Source organism: Rattus norvegicus, chromosome 7, assembly GCF_036323735.1.
Source record: "Rattus norvegicus strain BN/NHsdMcwi chromosome 7, GRCr8, whole genome shotgun sequence".
NCBI classification, from domain to species: Eukaryota; Metazoa; Chordata; class Mammalia; order Rodentia; family Muridae; genus Rattus; species Rattus norvegicus.
Window position 1 is genome coordinate 16,513,448 of NC_086025.1, and position 15,873 is coordinate 16,529,320.

Below are 15,873 nucleotides of genomic sequence, written 5' to 3' on the forward strand. Positions count from 1 at the left end.
AAAACATCCTGAGCTTCTTCACAATGGGTTCAACAGTGCATTTTCCTTTAGAACAGGCCGTGAAGTTCTTAGTCCAGAATAGGCCTAAGATTGGCCCAATATGAAGACTTACGTAGATCCTTTCTCTTAGTTTAATTTCAACTGCATCCTTTGTAGGGTGCTCCACAAGCTAATAGACCAATAGACATGGGAAACCTTACAAGGTACCAACCTTAGACAAGGAACTACAGCTAGCTAAGGAAAGCTGAGAGTGAGAGAAAATAGTCCTCCTCATGACAAGAACCCTAATTGGTTATCCAATACCAGGTGGTTATCCCTGAAAACATTCATACAAATAACAGAAAACAATTCTGCTACTTGTATTTATATATTTATGTGTTTTATGTATCATATATGCATATATATGAATCATCAATGATATAACATATGATATATATATAGATATGTCTATCTATCTATCTATACATACATATGTACATACATATGACAATCTTGATTAAAGAAAAAGAGGATGTGAATTTGAGATGGACCAAGTGGGCATGTGAGGAGTTAGAAGAAGGAGAGGGGAGGGAGGGGGTGATAAAATTACATTTTAAATTAAAGTTTACATAAAAGTAGCTAGAGGCTAAGTCTTAGTCAGCATCAGAATTGACCCCAGCATTTTCCTTTCCATCCACCAGCTATGACAGATAAAAATGACTAAGAGACTATACATCCCATTTCTTTCTTGTTCCTCTTCATTTCCTACGCAAGCAGTGAGACAGCTCCTTAGGACTATGGTGTATCACTTTACAATTGCCCTGGAAAGGTCTCCTAGTAACTGACACAGAAAACTGCACCTCCACATCACAAGTAACTCTGCATCCACCCAGAAATCAAAGTTTCCCAAACCAGCCTGGTCGTGTTTCTTTTTCCCACTAGCGTGCTCTAACAAGTCAGGTTTGGGCTCACAAACCCTGCTTCTGCCACTACCTGTCGTCTTTCAAAGCCAACTACAAGATTAGAAAGTACAAGACCCATGAGAAGCCTAACTACTGATACCTCCTACAAGTTCACAGTCTTCCCTCAATCCACATCCCGCTTTCATAATTTGCTATACTTACACTTCACTATAATCACTGAATCACACTATTTATCATGGAGAAAGTGTGCAGATCCAAACCAGCCAAAGTAGGAAAACACAGGACAGTCTTCCTGAGGAGGTTCCAAATGAGTTTTTCTTCTTCCTGTAAGTGCACATGAACAACTCCGGGCACTAACGAGTAAAAATCACAGAGCACACACAGGCAAGAGAGTACATCTAAGCTTCTATTTTCAGAGTCTGAACTGGGTCTTTATTACATGCACAAGACTGACTAATTGGTAACATGATGGAAGCTGGTCTCTAGATCAACTGAACCATGTGGCTCATCGTCCCCTGGTTTACATAGTTGGCTTTCTGGAATGGTCAGACTCCACTTGGAATCACATGAGTAGCCTTTTAAATGTGGTCAGTTTCTACTGAAATACGAGACTTCCATCATGTGTGGCATAGACTACCAAGGTGAGAAAAGAAACTAGCTATCTTTTTGGATGAAGTCAAATTGCTTACCGTGTAACCTACACCTCACACTTTAAACACATAACTAACTTGAATAAGTAACTGAGTCAAAGTTAAGAGCTAAAGTTATGGGCTGGAGAGATGCCTCAGTGGTTGAGAGCACTGACTGCTCTTCCAGCGGTCCTGAGTTCAATTCCCAGGAAACACATGGTGGCTCAGAATCATCTGTAATGGGGCTCTGATGCCCTCTTCTGGTGTGTCTGAAGACAGCTACAGTGTACTCATAAAATGAATAAAGCTTTTTTTACGTTATAAAAAGAGCTAACATTATAAAACTCACACATTAAAACATAGGTGTAAATTTTCATGACATTGTATGTGGCAGTTTTCCTGTCTGTGACTCCAAAACTGCAGTATCAAAAACAAAATAGATAAACAAGACTTGACTGTATTCATGTTTAAAATAAAGTTCACTGTCAGAGCCAAAGGAAACTCCAATTCCACTGACTCCAAGAGGCAGTCCAAATATCCAGGTATGAGCTCAGCCTGGACTACAGGAGGGTTTCTGGTGGTTAGATAATAGCCAGCATCCCTCAGGAATTGTGAAACTCATTGCTATCTATGAAAGGCAGAGAGACAAATGGCTACCTGTGGTATCTGTCAGCACACCAATGCTCACGCTGGCCTTCAGGCTCCTTCAGTATAACAAGTACCCATCCCATATTTCCCAGTCCATGCGAGCATACTAGCCCTTCCCAGCTCCTCCTCTGCCCTAAACTTTCTATAGGTACTAATTCTCTTTTTAATACTGCTATTCCTCTCTTCCTCTCTCTTCTTCCCCCCCTCACTCCCTCCCCTCCCTCCCTCTCTCCCTCCCTCCATCCCTCCCTCTCTCTGAAAAACAAAAAGAAACACCCAAAAAGATGAAAATCAAAACAAACAAAACCAAGACAAAATGGCCAAAATAAAACAGAAACTATACCAACACTGAGTTTGTTTTGTGTTGGACAACTACTCCTGAACCTGCTCTTAAGTGTGGTTGATATGCCCAGTGACACCTCACTGGAGAAACCTGAATTTCCCCTTACAAGTGGGCATTAATTGCAAATAGCGTCTTGGTTAAGTATAGGGCTGGAGAGATAGTTCAGCTGTGAAAGGCTAGGTTCACAAAGAACTATATATTTTGAGTTTTGATCTCTTTTTAAAAATCAGGCCATTAGTCCCACCATGAGGTCTCAGAGCCCCACCCTCTTTACCTCTTTAACTTTCCCTCAAATGATATCACATCAGGGATTACAACCTTAACCATGTGAATGCTGGAGAAGACAGCACTTGGTCTTCCCACCTTTCAGGGAAGCTTCCTTCTGGGCCAGCCACACCCACCCCAGGGTGCATCCTGGGCTGGCTTCCCAGCACAGTGTCTTGGGCATCAGCTCAAAGAGAAGCCCAGGAAGGACTTGCAGTGGGTCTCACATTGCTGCTGACCTCCAAGCGATGGAGAGGAGGTCAAAGAGAGGGGAAGAGCTGGACCACAAACTCTAAACGTACCGTAGGAGGACCAGAGATGAAAATGGGTATAGTGTGTGAGTCACTGAATGGACAGTTGGACAGACAGGGACAGGCTGCAACCTGCTCTGTGTCTTCAGGGCAGAGTGAGAAGGACACAATAACCTATGTGCTTACAGAGTTGATCACAAGGAGAGGAAAAGAGACACTGCTATTCATGAAGGTAGACCTCTGGGACAGATAGCAGTAATCCACTTAACTTGACCCCAGGTTTCCCAAATTTACCTAAGGACACCTATTAACCCCCTCAGGGAACCTTCTTGTAAAATTTAGTGCAATCTTCCTATTTCATCGGCTTAAATTTCCAATATTTATACCTACAACCCTGCGTGAGTATCTGCATTAGTAACAGCTGGATTCTGGAGCTTTAAGTGTCAAGAACCTCTACACCTCTAATGCCTTTCTTCCCATAAGACATAATTAAGGCTCAAACTTCCTATAGTGAGATTACCAAGCACCACTGTGGATTGACTACTAGCCACACTGTTAAATAAAGTGCTTTAAATATTTTTTTAAAAATATCAATTAAAGAAATGATGATCGACTGCCCCCTGGAGTCCACAAAATAGAAACAAATGGAGCACTATCAAATTCCTTCTATGAAGCCACAATTATGCTTATCCTAAGGCACACAAAGACCCAACAAAGAAAGAGAACTTCAGACCAAATTCCGTTATTAATATCAACCCAAAAACACTCAATAAAATTCTTGCAAGCTAAATCCAAGAACACATCAAAACGATCATCCATCTTGATCAAGTATGCTTCATCCCAGGGATGAAGGAATAGTGCAATATATGAAAATCCATCAAGGTAACCCACTATATAAACAAACTCAAAGAAAAAACAGCATGATCACTCAATTCACGGCTAAGATGCATTTGACTAAATTCAACACCCCTTCATGAATAAAGTCCTGGAAAGATCAGAAATTCAAAGCCCACACCTAAACATATTAAAAGCAATATAGAGCAAGCCAGTAGCTAACATTAAACTAAATGGAGAGAAACGTGAAGCAATCCCTCTAAAATCAGGGCCTAGACAAGACTGCCCACTGTCTCCCTACTTATTCAATATACTTCTCGAAGTCCTAGCCAGAGAAATCAGACAGTGAAATGAGCTCAAAGGGCTACAAATTGGAAGGGAAGAAGTAAATTATTAAATTTTAATGTTACTGAGTATGTTAAATCAAAAGCATATTAAAACTCCAAAGTAAACAAAACACCTGTTCAAAATCCCAAACAGAAAAGTATCGAATTCTCAAATCAGTCTTTTATCTTTGCCCTTCTGTTATCAAATTAATATAAATCTTAACACTCCCACATTAATGTCCCACTGACTTTAGAAATACATGAATTCTGTTCCTATTCCTTAACACTACCATGTTTAATGCATGTTCTCAAATAGCTGTTTCCTGAATAATACCATATAAGCCCCACTGCCATCTCGAAATTTTCAGTGGTTAATAGAAACAACACCATCTTTTATTTTCAGATATTCTACGCATACAACTCGTTTTTTCCTGATTTTGATCCAAACTCTCTTCAATCAACATACAGTAGATTCTTAATTGGTTAACATGAATTTTTCTAAGTACAACTTATTGGGAATGTGTGTATGGAAGAGGCAATACAACAGAGCACAACAGAAATGGACTTAGTCAAAACACCTACATTTATGCCTCTTACTAAGTTAATTCATAAGCAGCATGCTTACCAGAGTGTATCTCTGACAGATTGCTCTGATAATGACTAACATTGGTTAATCTCATTTTATAAAGTATAAAGTAGCATGCTGTATTTGAATTTGTTTCAATGAAGTTAGAAAAGTCGCCCCCACTAGATTTTCCTATCTTAGCTGCCTTTATTCACTGAATTGAATTGTAGTAAACTATTATGTCACATCCACTCAAAATCGATTCATGAAACATAATATTAAGGAAAAGCCAGAATACATAACTTGTTTATATGTGTGCATACATGTTAAGAAGCTAAAAATGTCAGTTAGTTTTTAAAAGATTAACTTAATAAAAACTTTAGAAATGAAAAATCGTCAAATCATGTTTTGCTTTTATCTACTTAAAGCCATATTTGCTATTTTGTTTCCTACATGAGAACTACCTTATTCCTTTGAACAGTAAATCCCCTTTGTGTTATTTCATGCTAATGAAATGGCAGGGAGTAAGATTATTAAATTTTTTCCTTCTTTCACTATCTTACAATTTCAGTTTTATTCTAAATGGAACTATTATATATGCTATGCATCTTCTGGACTATTTAGAACCTGACTTGATTTGATTTCCTAATAGACAATCTATCCATCTCTACTCAATTTTTTATTCAAAAATAAACTCAAAACAAAAAAACATTAGTTCTCTAATTTTTATAGGATTCCATTTCTCAATATCCCATTCTTGTATGGATGAATTTACAATATATTTACATTTGATGGTTCTTTTTACTGGTGTCTGTACCATAATACATGGATATATTTCAACTTAGAAGTGTAATATTTCACCAGTTAACCAGAGTATAAGTTATAATGCACCGATTCTCAGTACTGCAGGGGTACTATTAAATGTCTAGAACATTTCTGGATGTCACCAGTGAAGTAAACTTCTGGCATGTGGTAGGCAGCCAGGGATATTTCCATAACAATGGATTCCCATAACAAAGTATTACTGGGACCAAAACCTCTACAGGGATATGATGAAAAATCCTGTAATGGGTACCTCTAGAACTAAAGATCAAAATAATTGTTTGGGAGAACTTGCTTTTCATTGTTCATAATAGTGGTTTGCTTGCTTACAAAAATTAGAAAAAAAATCTCAAATGTCTTCTAAATGTATTCTGTGTACAAAAGTAAAATGAATGTTTGAGAAAAGTTTACTGAGAATGAAAATAAAGCAGTAAATATTATAGGATGCTTGATTTGGGCTTAAACTACCTGTTTCACCAGAGTAAATATAAAATCGGTTTCATCCTAATAGTGTAAACTGTATTAAAGAAAGCACACCATATCCTGGTCCTTATCCTTGAGTAGGTGGCACTCAAAACCAAGAAAGCAAAGAACTCCATTTTAATAAGACCTAATGTCTACAGTATGCTCAATATTGTTGTATTTAAAACACCCACTACTGATAAACGCTTTAGTTACTTCTTTTAAAATATGATCAAAACCACTCCACAACCAAATACTTGTAAGTCAAATTTTGATATTCAAGAAAGTGTTAAGTTTTAAACTTAAGAGATAGGGCCTTATTATGTAACTCTGGCTGGCCTGAAGCTTGCTATGAAGACCAGACTGGCTTCAAACTCATGCCTCTATTTCTTGAGTACAACAGATTTTAAAGGACGTCTTATGTTGCCAAAGTTGACTTGAATTTCTAAAGGGCTCAAGTGATCCTCTTGCCTTGGCCTCTGGTCCCCACTCACCCCAATAGTTGAGATTTTCCACACATCTACATGCCCACTACTGACACTGGTGGAAAAGTATAATCTTACCCACCAATAGACTGTAATAGCATACTGAAAACAAATTGTAATAAATTTAAGGCAGATTAATTATATCTCCAAATGTGCTATGACTTAACGGGAAATATTAGAATACCAGCAATGAACTTGGAGGCTAGCACACACAAACTTTGCTATTATGTACAGTAACATATTCCATTATATTTGAATATCCACATAACAAATAGTGCTAGAAGCTGAGAATACTGTTATTAAAGATTTTAGGATAACGTTTTTGAAATGCAATTAAATCACTGTACTAGGCAAATTTCCATGTATGTCACAAATACTAGCTAATATAAAGTCTGAAGTCCTCACATTTCAAACACTAATGTAGTGAGTAACTGTCCGGTATTGTGCGATCTTAATTACTGTAATAGATAATTCACAATTGTGATTCACAATTATTGCAAATGTTTACAAAAGTCCAACTTAATTTTCACATCTGTCATAAACTGTATGAATTTCTTCCTTTACCTTTAAAGTGCAAAAAATTATAAACAAGATGCAATATACAAGGGATTTGTGACTAAATGGCCATCAACGTTTACAGTACTGATTCTGAGGCAGAGTCTTACTGTAGCCTAAGTTATCCTGGAAGCTCTAAAGCTAGCATCCTGTAGTGGGGTACAGCACGTGTCCTGTCTAGCTATCCCCTCCTTCACCCTTTCCTCAACCCAGCTAGGCCTCTGGCTCTCCCCCAGCCCATGCACACCAGAAGTTAAACACACAGCTGAGGCAAAGCTGCCTCCACCACTCAGGCACCACTGTCCACAGAGCCTGACCAATGGCAGCCTGTGAAGGCCCGCCTCCAGCCTCCCAATAACCATACTTGCTGAGTCACCCTAGACACAGCAGCTAATCCAAAAGTCCACAGGCTCTGAGGCTGCCAGCTTAGGCGCCACCTGGCAAAGGAGCCCACACTGACTCCTACCCGGAAGCTGCTCCAGACAAGGGCCTGTGCGGCAGGGTGGGGCGTGGGAGGCCGCGGGCCTGACTCAAGGCTTACTCCTCTGGGCACCTCCGCCCAAAGGCGGGAAAGGGCTGTCACAGGATGCCCAGGTCCTGCACATGGCCCACCCTGGACCAGCCCGAGGTCCCCAGGGCTCCCATTGGCCACCGGCCGACCGCCATCTTCCCGGGGCCCCTCAGTGCTTGTGTAGGCCGCAAAGTCAGCAAGGCCACGACTCCCGCCCTCCAGGCCTAACCCTTGGGGCTGTCCAGTGGGGGAACTGGACAATTCGAAGGAACCCCTTTTGCCCTCTCCCCATTTCTTTGTGCTACACCTAAAAACCGAATTTCAACCCCGTGTAAGGAATCTGCAGCTTAGGGCTGGTCTTCACTGTCACCCGGGACCTCCCCTCGACTCACCATGATGGCGGCTGGAAGTCCGGTTGAAAAATAACTCGAAGGTGGCACCACCGAAGCCATGTGGTTAGCAGCTTCTCAGGGCAGCTGCGGAGTGGCAGCCTGGCCGCCAACGGGCAAAAAGCCAAGGTGGCTGTGGAAGGAGAGCCGAGGGCCTCCAAGGCAGCTGAGCAGACTTGGCGGGAGTCTGTGAAACACTGAGGTGTGGGTGGCTCGCCCTAGGGAAAGACTGTGGGTGGCTGGCCTTGTCCTGGGCTTCAGCCAGTGGGCGGCAGCCCTCGGCCCTCGCCGGGGGGCCTGGGGACCCACGTCGCCCACCCGAGTATGTGAGGGGTACGCATGGGGCATGCGCGAGGAACAGTGCTCAGTGCAGAGCTAGGCCGGAGCCTCACAGATGTACAGACTTGCGCCACTCCCCTGCCCCCCAGAACCGTGTCTGAAGACCCTTTGAAACAAGTCCTGTGCAGAACCGTGGTCAGAGTTCTGTCAGGAAACCATTTATTCAGGTCATTCCCTCAAAATGGCGCCTGCAATACATAGGGTTATCCTGTCTGAAAAGCTCGGCGACCAAACTGAAAAGTAACAAAATGCCCGTAGAAAGAGAAAATAACAGGCCCGTCTAGAAAGAAGGCCTTGCCTGGCCTTGCCCCTTTACCCCTTTCGCCAGCCACATTTAGCAGATGAGTCCGGTTGCATATTGGAGGACATAGTCACAGACTGGCCCTTCAGCCGTCAGGACTTATGTTTTTCCTTCCGTTTTTTTCTCCCTTTCCGATGATAAGTGCCTGAATTATCAGGTACAAGGGACATACAGCAGTGAACACGCAAGGGAATATTTCTCCCCTCGTGGCACTTAAGTTGCAATGCGAGCTTTTCCTTGTAAACTTTACAGAAACCAGCTAGGCTGTGAAAATCTCATATCACAGAACCCCTTAAGCGCCTTATTCCGTCATGACTACCTTTTGTACTGAAGAAAAGTATTACGTGTTTTTCTTTTTCTTTTTCTTTTCTTTCTTTCTTTCTTTTTTTTTTTTTTTGAACTGGCAAAACGAGAGACTTAAAATTGCCATTAATGATACAGTAATGCTGGATAAAATGATAATAACATAAAAAATAAAAAAATATTAGGGATGATGCACCCATTTAAAAGGGGGGGGGGGATTCCAAGGTCCGGAAAATGAAAATAAATTGGAAACTGCAGTGGTGAAGATCCGATTCTCCGCTGGCCTTTGATTGGTGACTGCTTTGTGGTGTGAATGGTCTAACAACAGGCCTGGACTGTCCTAATTTTAGTACAGAGAAAAAAAAAAAAAACCACCACACCTATCTGGAGTGGTTGGTTAAAGAGCATGGACAGACGGTTCTAACCTCTAGCTCTAGGCATAGTTGTGTGGGCTGGAGGGAAACTTTGAAATAGTGCAGACAGATGTGGAACTGAGCACCCTGCAGCATACCAGTACTCTGGAAAGGCAGCACCCTAAGGAAATGCATGGACTTGAGGAACGGAGAGCACGGTAGAAATTAGAGCAAAACACCACATCATTTAAGTCCAAATAGAATCTGACGCTCTACACCTGCATTTCCGGAGTTTGGCATTTATATTTATGACATGTTTATTACCAGAATCTCGAAATGAAGAAATAGGCCTTCCCAGCTCACTATCCCCTTCCCTGCAAAAGATTCTTAGGCATGGTATTTTTAAATGCTCGGAAAAAGGGAGCAAAAGACAGTCTGGAGAGATGGTAAGGGATCCTCACAGAAAAGGACTTTTCAAAGAGAACCCTACTGGAAGTGGGGCTTAGAGGTACAATCTCCTAACCCCAGCTGCTTGGGAGGAGAGGCTGTGAGGCAAAGAAAACAAAAAGTTCAAGGGTGCCCTGACGATTTAGCGACACTGTTTGTACATAAATGGAAAGGGAACTACAGAGGATGCTACACAGGAGAGAGTTCTTACCTAGCATAATAGAAGGATGTCCTGGCTTTAATTCCCTTAAGCACTTTCCCCCTCTCCCCCTCTCCCCCTCTCCCCCTCTCCCCCTCTCTCCCTCTCCCCCTGTCCCCCTCTCCCCCTCTCCCCCTCTCCCCCTTTCCCCCTCTCCTGCTCTCTTCCCTCTCCTCCCTCTCCTCCCTCTCCCTCCCTCACCCCCCCGTGTGTGTGTTTGTGTGTGTGTGTGTGTGTGTCTGTGTGTGTGTCTGTGTCTCTGTCTGTGTCTGTGTCTGTGTCTGTGTCTGTGTCTGTGTCTGTGTGTGCATGTGTGTGGGCACTCCTGTGTGCATGTCTCTCTTTCTCTGTGTCTCTGTCTCTGTCTCTGTCTCTTTCTGTGTGTGAATGTGTGTGTTTGTCTCTGTTCCCCCTCTCTCACAATACCCCTCCTGAAAGATTACAAAGCCTTTACCAGGAATAGGAATGGCATGTTTGGATTGCATGGACTTTTGTCTTTTTCTGTCTCTGCCTTTGGTCTTTTAAAACAGACTTTCTCTGGGAGGCCAGGAGTTCTCTCTGTAGACCAGGCTGGCCTTACAGAGACCCACTTGCCTCTGCCTCCTGGGGAATGATCACTTCTGGTTCTTTTATTGCTTTCACATACACTTTAAATAGAAAACCTGATAAATATCTTCCCTCTTAAAGAATTCAAAGGCCTCTCAGGGTGTTTTTACTTGTAAAGCTCTTCTCCCAGTTTAAACTGGCCAGTTTTCAGGTTCCTTCTGTTAGCCTCCTATAAGTCAGCCATGGTGGTTTTTAGACCAACCCGCACAAAGAAACAACTCTCCACATTACTTCCTGCTCTACCCTGCTCTCCTAGCTCCCTCCCAATTTAATCCCCCTATTCCATTTTGCCTTTTATCTCTCCATCACAATCTATCCTATTCCCCTTTTCTTGCATGATCCCATGCTCTGCCCTGGTTTCTTACTGGCTACTTATGGATGGTTATCTGGATTGTAGCAAACATCAAAAAACTTCTTAAAGCATATAAAAGCTAATGCCTATATAAGAGAAAATATGTGATTTTTTTGAGGTCTGGGGTGCTTCACATGAGATAATTTTTAGCTCCATCCATTTACCTACAAACTTCATTTTTCTTAGTAGGTGATTAATAGTCCATTGTGCTTCATCTTTTGAGAATTCTCTGCTTAATTCTAGATCTCCCTTTTCAGCTGAGTTCCGTTTCTTGGTATTTAGGTCGTTTCATTTTTTTTTTTACATATTCTAGCTATTGACCCCTTCCCATGTTGTAGGCTGCTGGTTTGCCTAAATGATGCTGCCCTTTCCCGTGAGAAGGTTCTCACCTTGATGAGGTCTCATTTACTACCTCTTGGCCTCCATGCCTGTGATATCAGTGTCCTGTTCAGAATGGCCTTTCGAGTGCCAAAGAATCAAGCCTGTTCCACCCACTAAAAATAATTAGAGCTAAACCTGAAGCCTTCTTGACACCACTGTCCCACAAAACAAGCCCAAAGTGTTGCTGTATTCCTCCTAGTCCTTTAAGGTCTGTGGGCCATTGGGGCTTCTTCTTTGTGTGCTACTCTCCTGAAATCATATGGGTAAGAGTCCACAGACTTCTTTGCACTGAAAACCAGGCATGCAGTGCTGCTGTGTTGTGCATTATTTCTCTGCAGGTCAAGGAAGTGAGTGTATATGGAGACAACAGAACGGTTTACAAACATCATACACTACTTGGTGTTTGCATCAAGGGTCAAGCCACGAAGCGTAGTAGATGGTGCAGCAGGCAAGTCTTGGCACACTGGCAGCAGGGGATGTGGTGGGAGGGGTCCAGGCACAGTACCCCCAGCATGGGCCATTGAGTGTAGTCAGCTACCTGGTCAACTAATGTGCTGTCCCATGCAGGCTGACTCATTTGCAAGGCACCTGTCCTGGGCTTCCAGATCCTGCTCCGACTTGTCCTCTGGCTGGTCCTGGGTGTTCTTCCAATTGGAAATCTCTGGTTCATAACACTACCACAAGTGTAAGATCTCCTTGAAAAGTTTGTTTTAAGTTTTAAAGTTTTCATGTATAATTTAGTGTAAAATGATTTTACATCAATACTTACTGTATTATTTCCTCCCCTAGAAAATTAGTTATCACTGCATTAATTATTTCCTTCTTTGAAAAAGGAATTATGTTAGCCCCATGCCTCTGATTCTTGCTAGTATATTATCTTGAACTCAAGAAGAACTGAGCCAGGGCCTGGAAATTTCTGTTTGAACCTGAGGAGAGAAGATGAGTTGGAAACCTGTAAGTCACATGTCTTTGTTGAGCTCCATTTCCAGAGATGAGGCTCTCTTCAATTTACCTTTGAAAACCCTGAGTTCTAAGACTCCAGTTAGGATGAGTTTTCGTTGAGGGAAGGGTTGCGCTGAATTTTATTATTGTTGATTTTTAAATGTGTGTGTGTGTGTGTGTGTGTGTGTGTGTGTGTGTGTGTGTGTGTGTGTGTGTGTGTGTTGAGCACACATGCCCACATTTCTGTGCATATGCTTGTGCTGGAGCACATAATTTAGAGGTTAGAAGAATGTTAAAGAAGCCATTCTTACCATCTGCCATGCAGAGTCCAGGGATGGAACTCAGGCTGTCAGGCATGATGACAAGTGCCTTTACTTCCTGAGCCATCTCACTAGCCTCACCAGTGTGATGTGCTAAGAAAACGTGGCCTTTTGTGTTGTTGCCTGTCTAGGAATCTGCCAAGTATTTGGACCCACTTTTCCAGGGCAGAGAATAGCTCTTCTCCACCTCAAACCCTGACAGGAACACTCAGACTCAGTTTCCAAATAGTGTGAAATAATGCTGTCTTACAGAAAGAATTCACCGATTTAGAGTGGAAAACTCTCACAGAAGAAGGGGGAGAGTGGTGGGGGTTTTATGGATGGGAAATCAGGAAAGAGGATGACATTTGAAATGTAACAAAAGCCCTTCTTGGGCAGGGGACAGAGGCTGCAGCTTTCCCAGGCCCCACTGCCCGGCTGCCTCCCTTTGCTCATGGCAGGCGGTGTCTGCCTGGGACTTGCCCTAGGGCTGTTGCTGGTACTGGTGCTGGTGATGCCTGCCAAGCACATGGTGTGCAAAGAGCGCTTGGTTCAGTCAGATTAGGAGCTGAGGGAGTGGCAGTCTGAAAACAACCAGAGCTTCCAGTATGATCAAGAGGTCTTCCTGGGCAAGGACTCCAAGACCTTCGATCAGCTAAGCCCAGACTAGAGCAAGGAGAGGCTGGGGAAAACTATTGATCCAATTGACAGTGAGGAGATGGCCTTGTTACTACTGAGGAGCTGAAAGTTTGAATCAATCAGGTAGAGAAAAGACACATCTACGATAATGTGGATAAAGTCTGGAACGATTATGATAGTGACATAGATGAAAAGATCTCCTGGGAAGAAAAAAGCAGGCCACTTATGGCTACTGCCTGGGAAACCATGCTGAATTCCAAGATAGCTCTGATCATCACACGTTTAAAAAGATTCTGCCACAGGATGAGAGGAGATTTAATGCTTCAGACTTTCATTGCAACCTGAGAGCTCCTCAGGAGGAGTTCACTGCCTTTCTGCACCCAGAGTAGTTCGAACGTATGAAGGAGATTGTACTTCTGGAAACCCTGGAGGATATCAGCAAGAACAGAGATGGTTTGTGAACTAGGATGAGTACATCATGGACATGATTTTCCCGTGAGGACAATGGCCCTGAGCCAGACTGGGTTTTGTCAGAATAGGGGCAGTTCAATGATTTCCATGATCTGAACAAGGATGGGAAGTTGGACAAGAACGAGACTCACCATTGGCTCCTCCCTCACGATGATGACCATGCACAGGCTGAGGCCCAGCATCTGGTGTATGAGCCAGACAAAAACAAGGATGAGACACTTAAAAAGGAGGAGATTCTAGACAACTGGATCATGTTTGTGGGAAGCCAAGGCACAAATTATGGGAAAGTCTTACCAAGAATCATAGTGATCTTTGAAAGACACTCATCCTCATGTGGCCAACGGTCACAGGCTTTATGCAGATGTTCTGGGTGATTGCTATAGTTGTCAAGTGTATAGCAGTTGTGTCCCTAAACCGTGAGATTATACGTCAGATTGGGGTAAAAATTATTTTTCACTCCATATTTACTGGAAAATAACCATCACTATCTATTCCAGTAGGATTTGGCTTAAAACACATTGAACTCTTGGCAAAATGCAGTATTCTGGGGGATATGTTGCTAGAGCATGATCTCCTCAACTCCTTCCCTACTTACTTAATTAATGGGCAAGAAATCCTGAAGGGGTTCTGTAAGTCAAGGTGGGTGGCAGGGACACTGTGCAGAATAATCACTATGTATTTCAACTATTAAATTTTGCGACTTCTTAGTTGCCACTGTTAAATGGTGGCAAAGGTAAAGGCTTGAAGGAGGCAATGTTATATTGTCCTATGTCAGCCAACTTGGAGCAGGCATGGTTTTTCAAATTCTTTATATTGGGAGTTGCTATTGTAAATGGTATATATACTTTTGTGAGTTTTCCTGTTTGGACCTGCTAATGTGCACAATAAACCCACATCTTTGTGGTTTTGTTTTGCTTTGTTTTTAATACTAAGAAGCAGAGTTCCCTGCAGCTAAATCCCATGGGAGAGAGAGCTGGACCCTGAGAAGTGTGGAGACTCCTGAGAAATCAGTGATGACAACATTCCAACATTCCCTCTGCCCAAGAGAGAATCGCCTAGTGCCAACTGTGCCCCCTGGGTGCAAGGACCAAGGAGAAATCAGAGGCAGAATTCTTGTGATTCCTGCCCCCGCCTAGAGATGTAAGAGAGTCACTAGGATTGCCCACACACAGGAGATCAGAGCACCTGTTCTCAGAAAAGGCTGAAAGAAAACAGGAAAACAGTTCGTTGGGAGTGCAGACACAGAGGCCTACAGGAGGGTGAAGCCACTCTCAGAAACAACAATTCAAGCAAACACCAGAGATAACCCAACAGCTAGAGGCAAGCACAGGAACCTAAGCAACAGAAACCAAGACTACTTGCCATCATCAGAGCCTAGTTCTCCCACCAAATAAAATACTGAATAGCCAAACACACTGGAAAAACAAGACTTGATTTAAAAATCACACTTTATGCTATAGATGGAGGACTTTAAGAAGGACATGAATAGCTCCCTTAAAGAAATGCAGGACAACACAAGTAAACAAGTAGAAGCCCTTACAGATGAAACACAAAAACGCCTGAAAGAATTACAGGAAAACACAACCAAACAGGTGAAGGAATTGACCAAAACCATCCAGAAACAATAAAGAAAACACAAAGGGAGACAACCCTGGATACAGTAAACCCAAGGAAGAGACAAGGAGCCATAGATACAAAAATCACCATAGAAAACATCGACACAACCATCAAAGATAATGTAAAAACGCAAAAGCTCCTAGCCTAAAACATCCAGGAAGTCCAGGAAACAGTGAGAAGATCAAACCTAAGGATAATAGGTAGAAAAGAGAGTGAAGAATCCCAACGTAAAGGGCCAGTAAATATATTCAAGAGAATTATAGAAGAAAACTTCCCTAACCTAAAGAAAGAGATGCCCACAATGGTATAAGAAGCATACAGAACTCGAAATAGATTGGACTAGAAGAGAAATTCCTCCAGTCACATAATAGTTAAAACACCAAATACACAAAAGAAGAAATGATATTAAAAACAGTAAGGCGAAAAGGGCAAGTGACATATAAATGCAGAACTATCAGAATTACACCAGACTTCTTACCAGAGACTATGAAAGTCAGAAGATCCCGGACAGATGTCATACAGACCCTGACAGAATAAAAATGCGAGCCTAGCCTACTATACCCAGCAAAACTCTCAATTAACATAGAGGGAGAAAGCAAGATATTCCATGACAAAACCAAATTTACACAATATCTTTC

General features: G+C 42.4%; 1 long non-coding RNA gene across 1 annotated transcript in view; it reads right to left on the minus strand.

Moving 5' to 3' along the window:
- Positions 1-9,970, minus strand: part of LOC120093789 (uncharacterized) — a 30,888-nt gene extending 20,918 nt beyond the window's left edge. Inside the window, exon 1 of the long non-coding RNA XR_010053634.1 lies at positions 7,990-9,970. This is a non-coding gene — a long non-coding RNA (uncharacterized LOC120093789). The remainder of the gene's footprint in view (positions 1-7,989) is intronic.
- Between the last annotated feature and the right edge of the window lie 5,903 nt (positions 9,971-15,873).